Source organism: Hyperolius riggenbachi, chromosome 12 (genome assembly GCF_040937935.1).
Source record: "Hyperolius riggenbachi isolate aHypRig1 chromosome 12, aHypRig1.pri, whole genome shotgun sequence".
Taxonomy (NCBI): domain Eukaryota; kingdom Metazoa; phylum Chordata; class Amphibia; order Anura; family Hyperoliidae; genus Hyperolius; species Hyperolius riggenbachi.
In genome coordinates this window covers 140302051-140317798 of record NC_090657.1, presented here as the reverse complement: position 1 = coordinate 140317798, position 15748 = coordinate 140302051, and the positions used below count along the sequence as shown (strand labels likewise).

The 15748-nt window shown below is 42.1% G+C and overlaps 1 protein-coding gene across 1 annotated transcript in view; it reads right to left on the bottom strand.

The window, feature by feature from the left end:
- Window positions 1-6811, bottom strand: part of SLC32A1 (solute carrier family 32 member 1) — a 77513-nt gene extending 70702 nt beyond the window's left edge. Inside the window, exon 1 of the mRNA XM_068262764.1 lies at window positions 6743-6811. The gene's annotated coding sequence lies outside the window, so the exon portion shown is untranslated. The remainder of the gene's footprint in view (window positions 1-6742) is intronic.
- Window positions 6812-15748: the final 8937 nt, after the last annotated feature.

Here is a 15748-nt window from a genome sequence, read left to right as displayed (position 1 = left end):
GAGGGATATGGAGGCTGACATATTTAACTTTAAACAATGCTCACCACCTGGCTATCATGTTGATCCTCTGCCTCTAATACTATTGCCATAGTCCCTGATATGCATATGCAGGCCAGATGTTTCAGATGTTTCTTATGGTGCCCATACATGGTACAATAAAAACAGTCAATTTTCCCATTTATTTGACCAAAATGATCGAATCTAATGAAAGTTTAAAAGAATCTTTTTTCCGATCAAGAAAAAAAAGTAGATTATCCCGTTTTATCAATAAAAATCTTATCGGACATGTTGGAAAAATCGAAAAATATAAAAATCTTTATATTCGATCTAACGGAATAATCGAACAAAATGATTTAATAAAAAAAATGAAAAATTGTACCATGTATGGGCACCACTACAGATATCTGACAAGATGAGTTGCATGCCTATTTCAGGTGTGTGATTCAGGCAACTGGAATTGTTTAAAAGGACAAAAATATGGCAGCTTGCATATCCCTCTCCTCTAAATTCAGGTTACATTTAAGTTCATGGTGAAATACCCAATGAACACCCACGTTGGGGGAGCACTGGGGTACGATGAGTGCATCACATTGCAATGCCAATGAGATTACCACAGCAGTGTGCAGTAATCTCACTTCTAGCTGAAAGCCAAGCAGGACATTAGGCTCTCAAATGCTAATTTCCTGTGGCCAGAATTAGAATTGTGCAGGAGTGTATTGAAAAAATATGCTTCCACGCATGCGCGCCACAACAGAGATGCAAAAATCTTTTAAAAACCTGTGTCGCCATAGATTTACATGACTTCCAGTTCACCGCACATAACCGACAACGCGCTGTTACTCTTGCAGTAAATCAGGCACCTCCAGCGGATCGCATCACACCATGCCAGGTATGAAATGCCCCATAGACATTCATTGGTGTAGAGTTACCCTGCGGCAAAACAGGGTAACACACCACACCAGTGTGAAAGGGGCCTAAAGTATCAAAAGAGCAACTGACACCAGTAAACCTATAGTACAACAGCCAATTAGATCCTTTCTTATTTTGAAACCAGCACTAAAAAATGACTGTTGGGCTCTGACAATTTCTCCACAGCACCAGCTCTGTTATTCTTTCTTAGAAGCCTTTATGTACACAAGGCCAAAAGAGTAAAGAAGTATAGAGCAAAATCTATCCAATGTATTCACATGGTTTCATCGTCTAGGCGCAGACAAAAGATGCAGTTTGGAGACAAAAGGGAAAGCTTAATGTACACTCTCATATTTATACAGATGCTGACCTTCCAATAGTAAATAGCAAACCACAGATATCCCTCATGGGGATGTATCCTGTGAACAAATCAGACTGAGGAGAGCAACCAAGGAAGAGAAGTACTACAAATGAGTATAAAGAAGTAAAATTTCAGAATGCCTTTTGAAGAACATGTGTATACATAGGGATAATCTCTCCCTAAGGCTGCAGCACTCAGTGGTGCGTAAAGAGGAGGTCAATGGCACAGCTTGGTTCATCTTACTATAGAAATGCTTTAGGAGTCCCTGTAAACTACGTGTGTGTGTGTGTGTGTGTGTGTGTGTGTGTGTGTGTGTGTGTGTGTGTGTGTGTGTGTGTGTGTGTGTGTGTGTGTGTGTGTGTGTGTGTGTGTGTGTGTGTGTGTGTGCGCGTCTGTGCGTGTGTGCGTGTGTGTGTGTGTGTACACGTTTTTGTGTGCTGGCTGGCTGGATGTGATCATGACCACAGAAGGAAAACTAATGAAGCCATTACACAGTTAATGTGGTGGTCACACATGAGCGAGAAGCAGCCCTGATGTCACTAGATTTACCTCCATGTTGTTAGTGATTTCCTCAGATTGGCCAGGCATGAAATGGGAAACCAGGGACAAACAGACGTGTTCTGATCCAGGCATGTAACCCAGCTGTTTTACAGATTCTCCCTATACATATATACAAAGTATGGACTTCTGCCCCTGCCACTGATTTCACACTTTTAATGCTTCTCCATGGCTATACAGAAAATATTCTCTCCAGGATTATACTTTACTTTTTTGTTATATTTGATAAAGTAAAAAAGGAGTTGTAATCTCGTTGAGGTGTTTATTGATTATCAGTGTCCCTATTTGTGAGAATTTCCCTTATTTCCTGTGAGGAGAGGCAGAGACAGCATCAGATCAAGCATTTTTGAAAGTGGAAAGGAATTAAAACCATGATCATTCTTGTCTTGCTGACCTTTATTTCCTATCACTGGAACTTGAGTTTTCATATTAGACAGGGATTGGGTGTAGTGGAAATATCTCAAATAGGGACGACTGCAATTAAAACTACCAAAAAGTTTATATCTCTTTCTCTGCTGTTTGAATTATTAATGATAGGTTAAAGCACTTTAACACTGGGGGGACAGTACTCGGGGCCCCGTCACATTCGTCGCTCGTCCCAATATCATACGCCATTACCGCCATGCACCCAATTGAGCATGTCGGCCCAACATCTTGCAGCATGTCCGATCGATACAGGTGACCAATTTCGCCCTGAAATTGGTCACATCTTCGATCAGGCATGCTCTTGGCGGCACCGATTTTCATCTGATTAGATGATAATAATCGAAATGGGTGGTCGATCGGCCGCCAAGTTGCATGATGTATGGCCGCCTTAAGTGTAAAACCAACCTCAGGATTATTCCCATTGGTGGGATTTCATTAGTCCATTTTTAAGATGAATAAATTTGCATACATTTTTAGCAGAATCCTAAACCAACTCAGCATTATTTACATCTCATTATTTTACAGTTTTACCATTGCATTTACTAGGAAATAGTTTGTGGTTTAAAATGTACATAAGTGAAAAAAAAAGAGTTCAGCTGTTTGCAATTAAAAATGTAAAAATACAGCACACAAGCAGTTCACTGGTGCTGATCCCCTGGTTTGGTGGGATTAGCAGTCTCACCATCTCTCCTGCTGCATGGAAAATGGGCTCTGATTGACTGGCAGGGAAAAGAGTGAGAAGGCATCTGGATGATGGTGGCAAGATCAATACCAATAAGCCACTGCACCAGGTATGTAGCTTTTCCATCTACTGTGTCTGGTGCTTGTGCTGATGCTCTGTCTTTTAGGCTACGTTCACAGTGGTGTGTTGCGGTGGGGCAAAATGGCCGCTTTGTAACGCAGCTTGCCATCACCAATGCGCAACCTGTGCCAAGTCCACAGTGCAATGGGTACATTGCAGTATAAGGACGTGCGGCATCATAACACATTGCATGCATGCAGTGCATTAACGCAAAATGCATGCATAACAATAGTAGTGAAGCATACTTTTCATTGACTGTAAGCTTCATTGTATGCGACACAACGCATAGATAACATGTGTTCCCAACCCAGCCTAATACTTAGAGCCACTGACCCCAAACCAGAATGTAGATCATGTGTTTTAACTCCACTGGCTGCATGTTTGTTACAAATGTGACTTACTACTAAACAACATAACAGCCAGGCAGCTGACATTTAACCACTTGACCATTGAGGGGTTTTTCCCCTTGTGGACCAGAGCAATTTTCACCTGTCAAGGTTCCTCCCTTTCTTTCGCCAATAACTTAATCACTACTAAGCACAGTGAAATGATCTATATCTTGTTTTTCTCGCCACCAATTAGGCTTTCTTTGGGAGGTACAGTATGCTAAGAATTATTTTATCCTAAACGCATTTTAATTGGAATAATAAGAAAAAATAGAAAAAATGCATTATTTCTCAGTTTTTGGCCATTATAGTGTTAAAATAAAATGTTCTACTGTGTAGAAAAGCCACACATTTTGTTTGCCCATTTAAAAAATGTCCCTTGTACAATATATGGCGCCAATATTTTATTTGGAAATAAAGGTATTTTTTCAGTTTTGCGTTCATCACTAATTACACGCTCGTAAATTAAAAATTAATAGTAATATACCCTCTTGACATAAATATTAAAAAAGTTCAGTCCCTAAGGTAACTACTTATATATATTTTTTATTTATGTAATAATTTTTTTTCCCTATACAAAAATAAAAGTTTGGGTACTATGGGAGGGTGTGGGAGGGTAATAGTTCATTATTGTGGGGATTTTTATTAAATAAAAATGAATTTCGGTGTAATTTACTATTTGGCCACAAGATGTCCTTATATCCGATTCACGTACGTAACCACGTGAAATGGAAGTAATGCGTGGCACTTAACAATAGGAAAGATACAATGAATGCAAGCATCTCATAGACATCGGCATTCGTTGAATCGGGGACTTAGATTAATGTATGGGAACTGTGTTCCCATTCATTCATCTACCTACTAACCGGCAGTAACGGCGGCACTTGCGCACGCAGGAGTGAGCAGTGTCCGTTCGCCGCTGCAGACTTGTAATCACAGACGTGATAATACTGCAAGGCGTACGCTAACTAGTTAAAAAGAGAGCATTAATACATCCATGTACAAATCCATGTTTATCTAACCACAGGGTCCCTATAAGAAAAAGGTCTCATGCTGCAGCAGGGAGGAGCATTGCGTGAAGTGGGAAAGTAGTGTAGCACGTTGTCCACATGCTGTGTTACATACAATTAAGCTTAGTCAATTTAAAGTGAATGCTTCACTGTTAGTGTTAAAGCATGCATTTTGTGGTAACACGCTGCATGCTGTGCACTGGGATGCCAACGTTCTACCATACACAATGTTATACTGCACCTCTTGCACTGTGTACATCACATAGGTAGTGCATTGCAGTGCTGTAAGCTGTGTTACAATGTGGCCCTTATGCTGCACCCCAATGCACCCAATGTGAACGTAGCCTAAGACTTTCCATGAGGGAACTGAACTGGAGATTCTGGTGGAGATATGATGTGCTATCTGTCCTAGGAGAGGATATCAGGATGTGTGCTCCTAATCCCTAGGTAGGTTTGATGCAATTAATGTTTGCATGGCTGCACTATGCATGTTACAGGGCCAGAGTTAGGACACCTACGTTTACCTGGGTACTTCTGTGCAGTGTAGGTGACTAAGCTAAAGAATGCATTCCTTTGTGAACTAAAACCCCGGCTTTTAATCTAGCTGTAGGGATAACAGTGGTGCTTGGATGAGTGAATCTGTGAATGCATTTGAACATTTGCATGCGAGCGTGCAAAGGGTTACTGATTTTTGCAGACAGTATATCAGTGGCAATAGTAGCGGTTCCATAGATTTTTTATAGATTTCATGCTGAACTCAATAAAAAATTCTATATGTAGTGTGTGTCAGGAATGAATCCCTCTTGGGAGCAGATTCTGATTTGAAAGGGATATGTCTTTTAGCCAGTGTTGGCCACATTGGGTGTCCATCTATAACTGTATGGGCACCTCTTTATTCTAACATCACCAAACGCTTCATTGGAGATTCCACTCTCGAATACAAATGTTAAACATTTTGTTAAAATCTCAGTTTCATGTATATCAGTCTGCTTAATGCTACCAGTGTATTATTCAGGTCACTAATATTTGCTAGCAACCAATGTTTAAGTTTTAAAGGGAACCTGAAGCAAGAGATATATGGAGGCTGCTAGATTTATTTCCCTTTAAGCAATACCAGTTGCCTGGCTATCGTGCTGATCCTCTGCCTCTAATACTTTAAGCCAGAGACCCTGAACAAGCATGCAGCAAATCAGAGGTTTCTGCCATTTTTGGCAAATCTGACTAGCTGCATGCTTGTTTCAAGTGTATGATTAAGACACATACTGCAGCCAAATAGACCATCAGGGCGGCCAAAAGTGGTTGCAGGTATCAATTGGACATGCTGAAAATTCTCTGGTCGACATGCTCGCTCAGGTGTATGGTGATAATGGCGTGCGATAAACGCAAATGATAAATGCAACGGGACCACCCAACCACGGTCCCCCGTAATGTTATATGTCCCCCCTCGGTGCCTGTGCAGTTACCTGTCCACCATCCGCGCTGAGTGTCCATGCCCTATTTCCGCACTCAGACCCCAAGTGACTACCAGCATATAGCACGTGGGGCACTTGTTTGACATCACTATAAATAATGCCGACATGCCCGGCAACCACATGTGAGCACAAATGCAGAGGAGCAATGAGGTCATTCAGCACGGCCGGCGGACAGGTAAAGTAAAAGTGCACGGGGGGAGGGGGGGCATTGGTGCACACATAAAACAGAGGGACAGCAGCCTGGGGCAGCAAGGCATCATGGCAGCATCACAAGTCCGATTCCCCGATTATTTCATGCTGAAATCGATTTGGAATCTGCTTGCAGTTTAGGAGGGTCTCCCTCCGATCAGATTTGATCAATGAGAGACAGGTCTCTTGGTCGATCGACTGCCAAAACTGTATGGCCACCTTAATAGCTAAGCCAATCAAAGCCAGTGGACGCTGTTTAATTAATCAGTAGTCATCTAAATTATTAGCATCTACTTGGTTTCATTAGCTCAGTTTCAGATCCCTGGAAGTTTGTATGCAAAACTGAATATGATGTGCATCTTTACACATGAACGGTAGATGGCTCTTTTCTGATCCTGACAAATATACAAAGTTAAGGAAATAGTGTTTTCTTTCTAATCCCATATTATTTCTCAGGCAAAAGACAGGGCTGCCTTCTGTCTAAACAGACAGACCCCCGTCTATAGCTGCCCCCTAGTCCAGGGAACGGCACTAGCTTAAAGCAAGCTTATACCTCACACATTCTTCAAAAATTGTAAAACTAACTGCATCCTGAAGTAATAGGAATGCTTACAACAGTTTGTTGTTACCTTTTTGTCATGGGTAACTTCTGGCACCTGTTCGCCCTCTGGATGGGAGCCCGCCATCTTGCTTGTAATGTTAGCACTATGCACAGCAGATGGAAACATTTCTGAAGTGACAAGTATAGTAACACTTAAAATCTTTGAACAGTTTTAACTAACAGTAGGTTCTCGGTTATCTGGCACCTACCAGGGTCCGCTGATGCCGTATAAGTGTGCTTTCTGGTTGCTTGAGACTCATTGTTAAAAATAGGCCTAGATAATCTGCTACTTCACTCCACTCTATATACATACCACGACCTCTGTATTAAATATTAAAATACATTAATTTGAAGTATGTGAGCCTTAGGGGGAGTGGGGGCCATGGAACACAGTATTTAAGCACAGCAGAGCCCACAAACAGCTAAGATGTTGACCTTCACCATTTTCAGTACTGCCAGGGATTTTGCTAGTTAGTTGAGATCTGGATAACCGGGACTCTACTGTATATTCCTCACAGTACTGTCCAAGTGGAAAGGAATCAGAGAGATAAGTAAACCTTATCAGATCTCTCATATTTCCCGTTAGACAAGGCAATATCAGTAGTGCCCATGTGTGTCTCCTACTGTCTTCAGTGCAGCAACAGAAGTTGTCGTGTTTGCACCTAGTTTGCCAGCTGGAGTGCCCAGAGGGTGATCAGACCATACCTGCTTGTCAGACCACCCACTGTTCCCTGTGGACAACCTTACCCTGACTTTGTCATGTATCTTCCTTCACAAGCTCCAACAGAGAGAATATATTGTAAAGCGTGGGGCTGTGGAGAAAACATCTCCTGACATTTTATTGTTAAATGCATTTCATGAACTAGAATTCTCTTTACAAAGAACTTTTGTGTGAGACTTCATTAACCAAGGGCATTGGATATTGATTTAATGGTGTTATTTAAGGCTTTGTAATGAATGCTACTGCTGAAAAGATCCAGTCTATTCCCGTGTGCAGCTGAAAGCAGAGGTGAAGTTTGACAGAATCTCTAAATGTACAGAATCTCTAAATGTATAAAAAATGATTGCCACCTATTCCAGCCAGGAACAGTCTATGGGCTACCATGAGCCCATGCAGTCACCTCCAAAGTAACATATTTTAGAGGAAGAATTGCATTTACAGAATTAATCTCTCTGGTTTACATTCATATGATGCTGTCCAGCCAGACATAGACTGGAATAGCCATTGCAGAAGAAAATGGGCTCTAGAGCTATCCATAGACATAATGCATTGGTTGGCTGAAATGCTTAAAGAGGAATCCATGATTTAAATTGGAAGGTCTCACTTACCATGAAAAATTAGATTAACTGGGCTTATTTAGTCAGTAGGAAAGTGCCATAGATGAGATCTAATTAACATATATAAATCACAATTAGTCACTTCTACAAATGTTGATCTGGACATTATACACAATTATGCTATTTTATTTGAAAATGTTTTCTTTAAGATGGGCGACATAATATATAGAAGATGCAAGAAGGTAGGATTGGCCGTGTGATATTAATTACAAGGAAGTCTCACAGTGATTGATAATTACAGCTGAATATATCATGCCTATGAATTTGATCGTGATTATATCAAGCAAAAATGATTAAGGGGTAGAGGGCATGTGGACCCCATGAGCTATAAAGAATGGAACCATCTCACACTGCCCAGCATTGCAGCAGCAAGAGGTGACGGCACTTAGAAAAGTTTCTCAGGAACACTTACTGTATGAGCAAGCTGTTTAATTCCCCCTCATTTGTGTCTAATCACTAGTTGTAATTTAATCTCTCACCTGTGTCACATGACTGCCATGGCAGAGATGGCAGATTAGCTCATTTGAAAGCACATGCTGTTAAAAATATGTCTTTTTCCAAGAATAAGAAAGTAGAAACAGTGAAGATTTATTTCAGGATTTGTATCAGCTGTTACAAAGACATGTTTTTTGCTTAAGGGTTATAATGCTGTTGAGTATCTTTTAGAGCAGAGAGGACGGGGGAAGCATCATTAGGATCCAGAAGCTTCCCCCTCCTGAGTAGCCAATCCCCATTGGTGTCAGATAACTGAGACTCTACTATACTATGTAAAAGATTATTTCTACTGTTGGGACACAATTCACCAAATTTGTCAGTGGGATCCTAAACTAATCATACTTTGGTCAAAGCATTCTAGCCAAACATTAATGCTTCCCTAAAACTCTGAGTAGCCGCACAGTGTTGGCCCCTCCTGTAATTTTGCACTCACAGCAGCTACATGGGTTGCAAAGGCTAAAGTCTCTCCCTTGCTCCTTACACAGTATGTTTCACCTCCTCTTCATTGTCCTGTGACCAGTCTATTTTCCCCACAAGTAAAGTTCATTCTATTTCTCTGACTGTCCAAACTATTGAATGGAGCAGAGATGCAGAGTAGATTTTTTGTTCTCTGGGGAAGCAGTGACATGTAATTACCTTGGTGTCTCACATTGTTTCCTTTTGTCCAGAAGAAGGACTCCGTTATCTGCTTGAGCAGTCATGCATTAAATGCAATCAGTGACCCCAGCAGTATGGGCCTGTGCTATTTTTGCTGTGATTAACCTCTTCATTGCTCAGAAGCCTCGATTTTAGATCCCTGTGAGACAGGTATCAACTTTGCAAGATCCATAATACTCATACTATACATGTTGGTCCATTAGACATTTATAGACAGGAGAAAAGATAGTCATATTATTTTGTGTATTTATACAGTGCTGATATCTCCCTCACTGCTTTTCAGAATCTCTGGTCATCATCTGTCCTGCTAACTAATACTTTCCAAAGTCACTCATAGTTCTATGCCTCTATCATAGGCTAAAGGCCGGTAGTAATGCCAGACTGTTCTCGACCAAGGTGGCTAGTTGTAGAAATCTCAGCCAGGAATATAACATTAGCACTACAGGGGCATTGCAATAGCCCCTTCAAACCTTCCCCCCCCCTGCAGAGGGGCTCAAGGGCTGTGTGCGACCGCTTCTCAGTCCCTCACCCCACCCACATGCAGCATAGCGCAGCAGAGAGGTGTGGTTTTCTGCTCTCAGTAGCCATCTGCTTTATGCTGCCCGCTCTGGCTCCCAGTTACATGACATGCATCAGGAGATGGGCACTCAGCAGCGCAGACTGCTGGGACACAGGAGTAGAAGCGGAGACCAGACTTTGCTGGAACAGGTTTAACAGTGCTGCAGGGGGCCCCATGATGACTTGTCTGCTGGGGGGCCCAGAGGAGTGTTGCTATACCCCTGAGCATTAGCGCAGGTAACCTTCAAGGTTTGCTGAGGTCGCTTAATGTTCCGGAATGTCGGGTCTTTTAGCACCAATTAGTAACAAAGTATTTTGTTTTCCACTTACCCCATCCACAGAAGCTGCTCCGACATGCCTGATGCCATTGTTGTGCCAATCCCCTTCATAAACATGGAATGCATTGCTCAGGTGTTGCCTAGTGATGCATCCGTACAGCATCAGGCTGGGGCACAGCATCACATGCTGGATGGACGTTGATCCTGTGGGTGAGACAAATTGTGTAAAAATTGTACATTTGTATGCCAATTTTTGTGGGTCCCAATTAACCTGTCTGTAGGTTATATACTGATAAATCTTCTGTAGATGTGAAAAATTATATTTCCCTGATCACAAACTGATCAGTAACCCTTGCTCCACTTGATACTGATCAAATTTTAACAGATATTGGGGTTGATGCATGAAGCTACGGTAATATTGCTAAGTGCAGACAGCACACAATAATATTAGTGTTAATATCGGGAGTAGGTTATTACGATTTATGCAGAGAACAGCCTTTCTCCATCAATGTTTGATCAAAGCTTCATCCACATTTCATTGGGAAATGCAATAGTGTTCACTAGATATTTGTCTGATTCAATAATGCAGGGAAATCCAACGTGTAATTTATTAAAACTATCTAATGGGTATCTTATGGGTAAAATCTTATGGGTATCCTAAGCATTAATCTCCACATTTGGAATTATAATTTATGTTCTGTTGAAGAAGAACCCTACTAGTATTATGAACAACTCATGCATGTGGATACATACAATATACAGTACATTTGTTTCAGATTAAAATAAACTATAAATGTATTTTTTTTTCTACGACACTTTCACTTACAGTAGGTTGAAAAGATTTCACTGATCTGACAGGTTTTGGTCTAGTCCATGCTCTCAATGGGGATTCAAAGAAATTCCTTATTTTCAAAAGCACTTGTCCCCGGTATCAGACAGCGCCCCATTAATGGCCCCAGTATCAGATAGCACCCAATTAATGCCTCCAGTATCAGATAGCACCTGATTAATGCCCCCAGTATCAGATAGCACCTGATTAATGCCCTCAGTATCAGACAGCACACGATTAATGCCCCCAGTATCAGATAGCTTCTGACTACAACAGTACCCTTTGTGAGTCCCTCAGTAGCAGACAGTGCCCCCATGACACACCCCAGATTAGACATCCTGCTCTAAACCCTCCCGCATGCTGTCACCATGTGGGATGATGGCACTTATATGTCCTGACACTCTTCCGCCTAGCCAGCATTCATCGCGTCCATGCTTAATCTTCTGCTTCCAATTACCCACCGATCATACTCCATGATTGGAAAATGGGGGAGGTTGGGAGGAGAAGGCTGGGAGATAATTGGCTGGGCTGAAGAGTACCAGAACATGCAACTGCCATTAAAACAAAAGAAAAAACAGGGCACCGAGAGCCCAATAGTGCAATATAGTTTTAACAGAGAAAATCTGTCTAGATAGTTCGTGCAGAATTATACTCACAAAAAAGGGTCACCAGCAGGCAACCACTTGAAAGGCAGGTGGGGAGAATTGGTACCCGACCCCACTCGGGTATAAAAGTCGCTCTCTGTAGACAGGAGAAAAAAGGGGGCGTACCCCTCCACCAAGGGTGGATAAGTAATATGTATCAAACGCAGATAGAACAGAGGCGCCAAAAAGAGTAAAAACACTATTATTTAAAAACAGTAAAAAGAGGGAAGGTAAGGTGGACTTACCTCCCTCTAGCAGTGGACAACAAAACTCTGAGGTAGAGTAGAATGCATTTATTAAACAGTGTAACTCCTAAAGATGCAACGCGTTTCGCGGGCCACAGCACCGCTTCCTCAGGCTATACAGGAGTTCAAAAAAGCTGTATCCAATCCAAGTATTGAATGAGCGCCTAAGTGCCAAAATTGCGAAAGCTTGCAATTTTGCTGGCACTTATTTGACCTGAAGAAGTGGCTTACGCCGAGAAACGCGTCGTCACAGTGCTGTTCGCATTTAATAAATGCAATCATATTCAATCCTGTTATGATTTATCCTCCTATTTTATAAAGAATATGTGTCATCATATAGACGGTTTTAACTGTTTTATAATTACATAATTTCTCTAATTGGGCGCCTCCTATCACCCAAAAAAAATAATGGGCATCTTATAGGCTTAGCTTTGCTAATTTTCTACCCCAGGCTTCCTCGGTTGTTTTCGAGCATGGTTACAGTAACTGAACAATACACGGAATTCAGGAGCCAGCCAAGATTGACACTGACATGCCAGTAACTGAAAGTTCTGAGTACTCTTCAGCTTATCATTACTGTTTCCACATAGAAGCATTTACAATTCATTTCTGAATTGGTTATGAATGAATGATTAAATATCCTTTTAGAATTGGAAAGAACATTTTATTAAGGAAGAATAGGACAGTTTATATGCTGCATAGGGCTAAGTGGTTACCTTCTATATAAGAGTGTCAGTCAAAATTATTTTCATGACTGGCATGTATCTATGAAGAGAAGGATGCTAAAAGTCTGCATAATTTTATGTCCAGCTAAATACAAAATAAAGTGGATGCTTCACAGACTAAGCAGAAGGAATGGAATTACTAAAAGTAAAAACATGCAGATTTAAGGAGAACTTGAACTCAAATAGAAAGTCTTCCTCTATAGGAACAAAATAGGAAGTCTTCCTCCATAATGTTGTCGTCACTCTTCAAACACAAAAAAGAAAAAAGCTCAATTAATGAAAAAAAAGTGTATATATATATATATATATATATATATATATATATATATATATATATACACATATATATATATATATATATATATATATATATATATATACATACACACACACAAACAATTGACATTAATTATATACTTTTGGCTTTCTATACAGCATAAATCCTAGTGAGCAGGCTTCAGGGACTGTAATAAGTCTTAAGGTTCATCCCCGCGATTATTTGCTTTGTTTAGCGAAAATTTGTTACACAATGTTTCATGACACATGCCACTCGTGGCGATCGTTCATTTCTAATTGTCCGCCATGTTCGACCATATCAAGGAGCATTGTTCCGATCCCCATTGAATGCGACTGTATTTTGCCGTGATCAGGTCCTGTTTGACTAACATGCTCAGCTTTTATGAGGTAGTGAACGCTAATGTGGATATTGGGAATTCCGTAGATGTGATATACTTAGACTTTGCAAAGGCCTTCGACACTGTTCCACACAAAAGTCTGGTGCAAAAGTTGAGGATGCAAGGACTGGGGAAGAGTCTGTGTGCATGGATAGGGAACTGAGTGTTAGCAGTGGGGCCTCACATGGGTCAGTACTGGGTCCACAGCTCTTCAATTTATTTATTAACCACCCTGGCATTCTATTAAGATCGCCAGGGTGGATGCGCAGCAGTATTTTTTAATTATTATTTTTTCCCCTATCATGTAGCTAGCCTAGCGCTAGCTACATAATGCCCCCCTCCCTGCGCTATCCCTCCCACCCCTCCGATCGCCGCTGGCGCACTCGCCCGTAAGGAAATCCCGTTCTGAACGGGATTCCCTTTAGGGCTTCCCCCATCGCAATGGCGACGACTGTGATGACGTCATCCGGCGTTCCGATCCACTCCGCAGCGCTGCCTGGCACTGGTTGGCCAGGCTGCGCAGGGGTCTCGGGGGGGGGGGCGGTTACGTGGCGGATAGCGGCGCATCGGCAGCGAGCGGGATCAACACGCAGCAAGCAAAGTGCTTGCTGCGTGTTTGAAAAAAAAATTGTGAAAATCGGCCCAGCGGGGCCTGAGCGGCGCCCTCTGGCGGTCATGGACGAGCTGAGCTCGTCCATACCACTAAGGAGATTAATGGCCTAGTAGACGCAGTAGAAAGCAATGTTGCTATTTTTACAGATGATACAAAATTGTGCAGAATCATCAACTCTCAGGAAGATAGTGTCATATTGCAACAGGATCTGGATGGGATGGCTATATGGGCACATAAATGGCAGATGAAATTCTTTGAATTGAAAAATGTAAAGTCATGCATTTTGGTCGTACCAATGGTCTAGCACAGGCATGGGCAAACTTGGCCCTCCAGCTGTTAAGGAACTACAAATCCCACAATGCATTTGCCTTTATGAGTCATGACTGTGGCTGTCAGACTCCTGCAATGCATTGTGGGACTTGTAGTTCCTCAACAGCTGGAGGGCCAAGTTTGCCCATGCCTGGTCTAGCACCTTAAAAAATCCACGGGATATAGATGGGGACATCGTACTTGGAGAAGGGCTTAGGAGTACTCATTGACAACAAGTTAAATAATTGTATTCAATGCCAAGCCGCTGTAGCTAAAGCTAATAAAATTTTGGGATGCATTAAAGAGAACCCGAGGTGGGATTTAATTATGTTACTGGGGCACAGAGGCTGGTTGTGCACACTAAGACCAGCCTCCGTTGCCCCATGGTGTGCCTCCAGGACCCCCCTGCGCGCCGCTATACCCCCGCAGTGCTGGCAACACGATGTTTACCTAAGCGTTGTCTGTCAGCGCCGCTCCCCCGCCTCCTCCGCATCGGCGCTACCCGCCCGTGTCCCTTCCCTCCCGCTGATAGGAATCCCACCTGGGGTTCTCATTAACAGGGAAATAAAAACTCGAGATGCTAGCATAATATTGCCCCTGTTTAACTCTCTGGTAAGGCTAGAGACCTGGAATATGGAATTCAGTTCTGGGCAGGGGCGTAGCAATAGGGGGTGCAGAGGTAGCAACCGCATCAGGGCTCTTGGGCCAGAGGGGCCCCAAAAGGCACTCCCTCAACTGCAGTATTAGCTCTCTATTGGTCCTGTGCTCATAATAATCACTTCTATAGATACTTTGAATAGTGGTAATCATTAACAAACCGTTCCCCATCCCCTTCTTGCACCTCTGACACTGTAGTTGCCATTCGCAGATTTTGGTGCGTTTCAATTGTTATGTGTAGAGTGCTTGGGGGCCCCATTGTAAAACTTGTATCGGGGCCCACAGCTACTTAGCTACGCCACTGGTTCTGGGCACCACATTACAGGAAAGACATTGCAGTTTTAGACTGACAAAATTGCTACAAAAGATGGAAAGTCTCACTTACCAAAAAAGGTTAGATAAACTGGGTTTAGTTAGTCTAGAGAAAAGACGCCTCAGAGGGGATCTAATTAACATGTATAAATACGTCAGAGGCCAATATAAAAGCTTGGCAGACAAGCTTTTTGTCCCTAGGCTTGTACAAAGGACTAGGGAACATGATCTGCGCGTGGAGGAAAAACGTTTTAGCCATTTATTTAGGAAAGGGTTCTTTACAGTAAGAGTGATTAAGATGTGGAATGCATTGCCACAGGAGGTAGTTATAGCAAATTCTATATCTGCGTTTAAAGGGGGCTTATATGCTTTCATTGCGTTGAAAGACATCCATGGCTATAATTACTAGGTAATGCCCAGTGGTGTTGATCCAGGTATTTTATCTGATCTGGATTCGGGAAGGAATATATTCCCTTTTGGGGCTAATGATGAACATATGTCTTTTTTCAAGCCAAAATAACTATGTAACTATGTGATCATGTAAATGATGATTTAAACGATCGTTTGTTTCCACGGTCGCCAATGACGCAGATTCTTCTAGATGGACTGGAAAACGATCATTCATCCATGAGATCCATGATCCATCTGGCCGTGGGTACATAGCTTTAGTAAGTCTTCAGATAGGATCATCACTCCACTC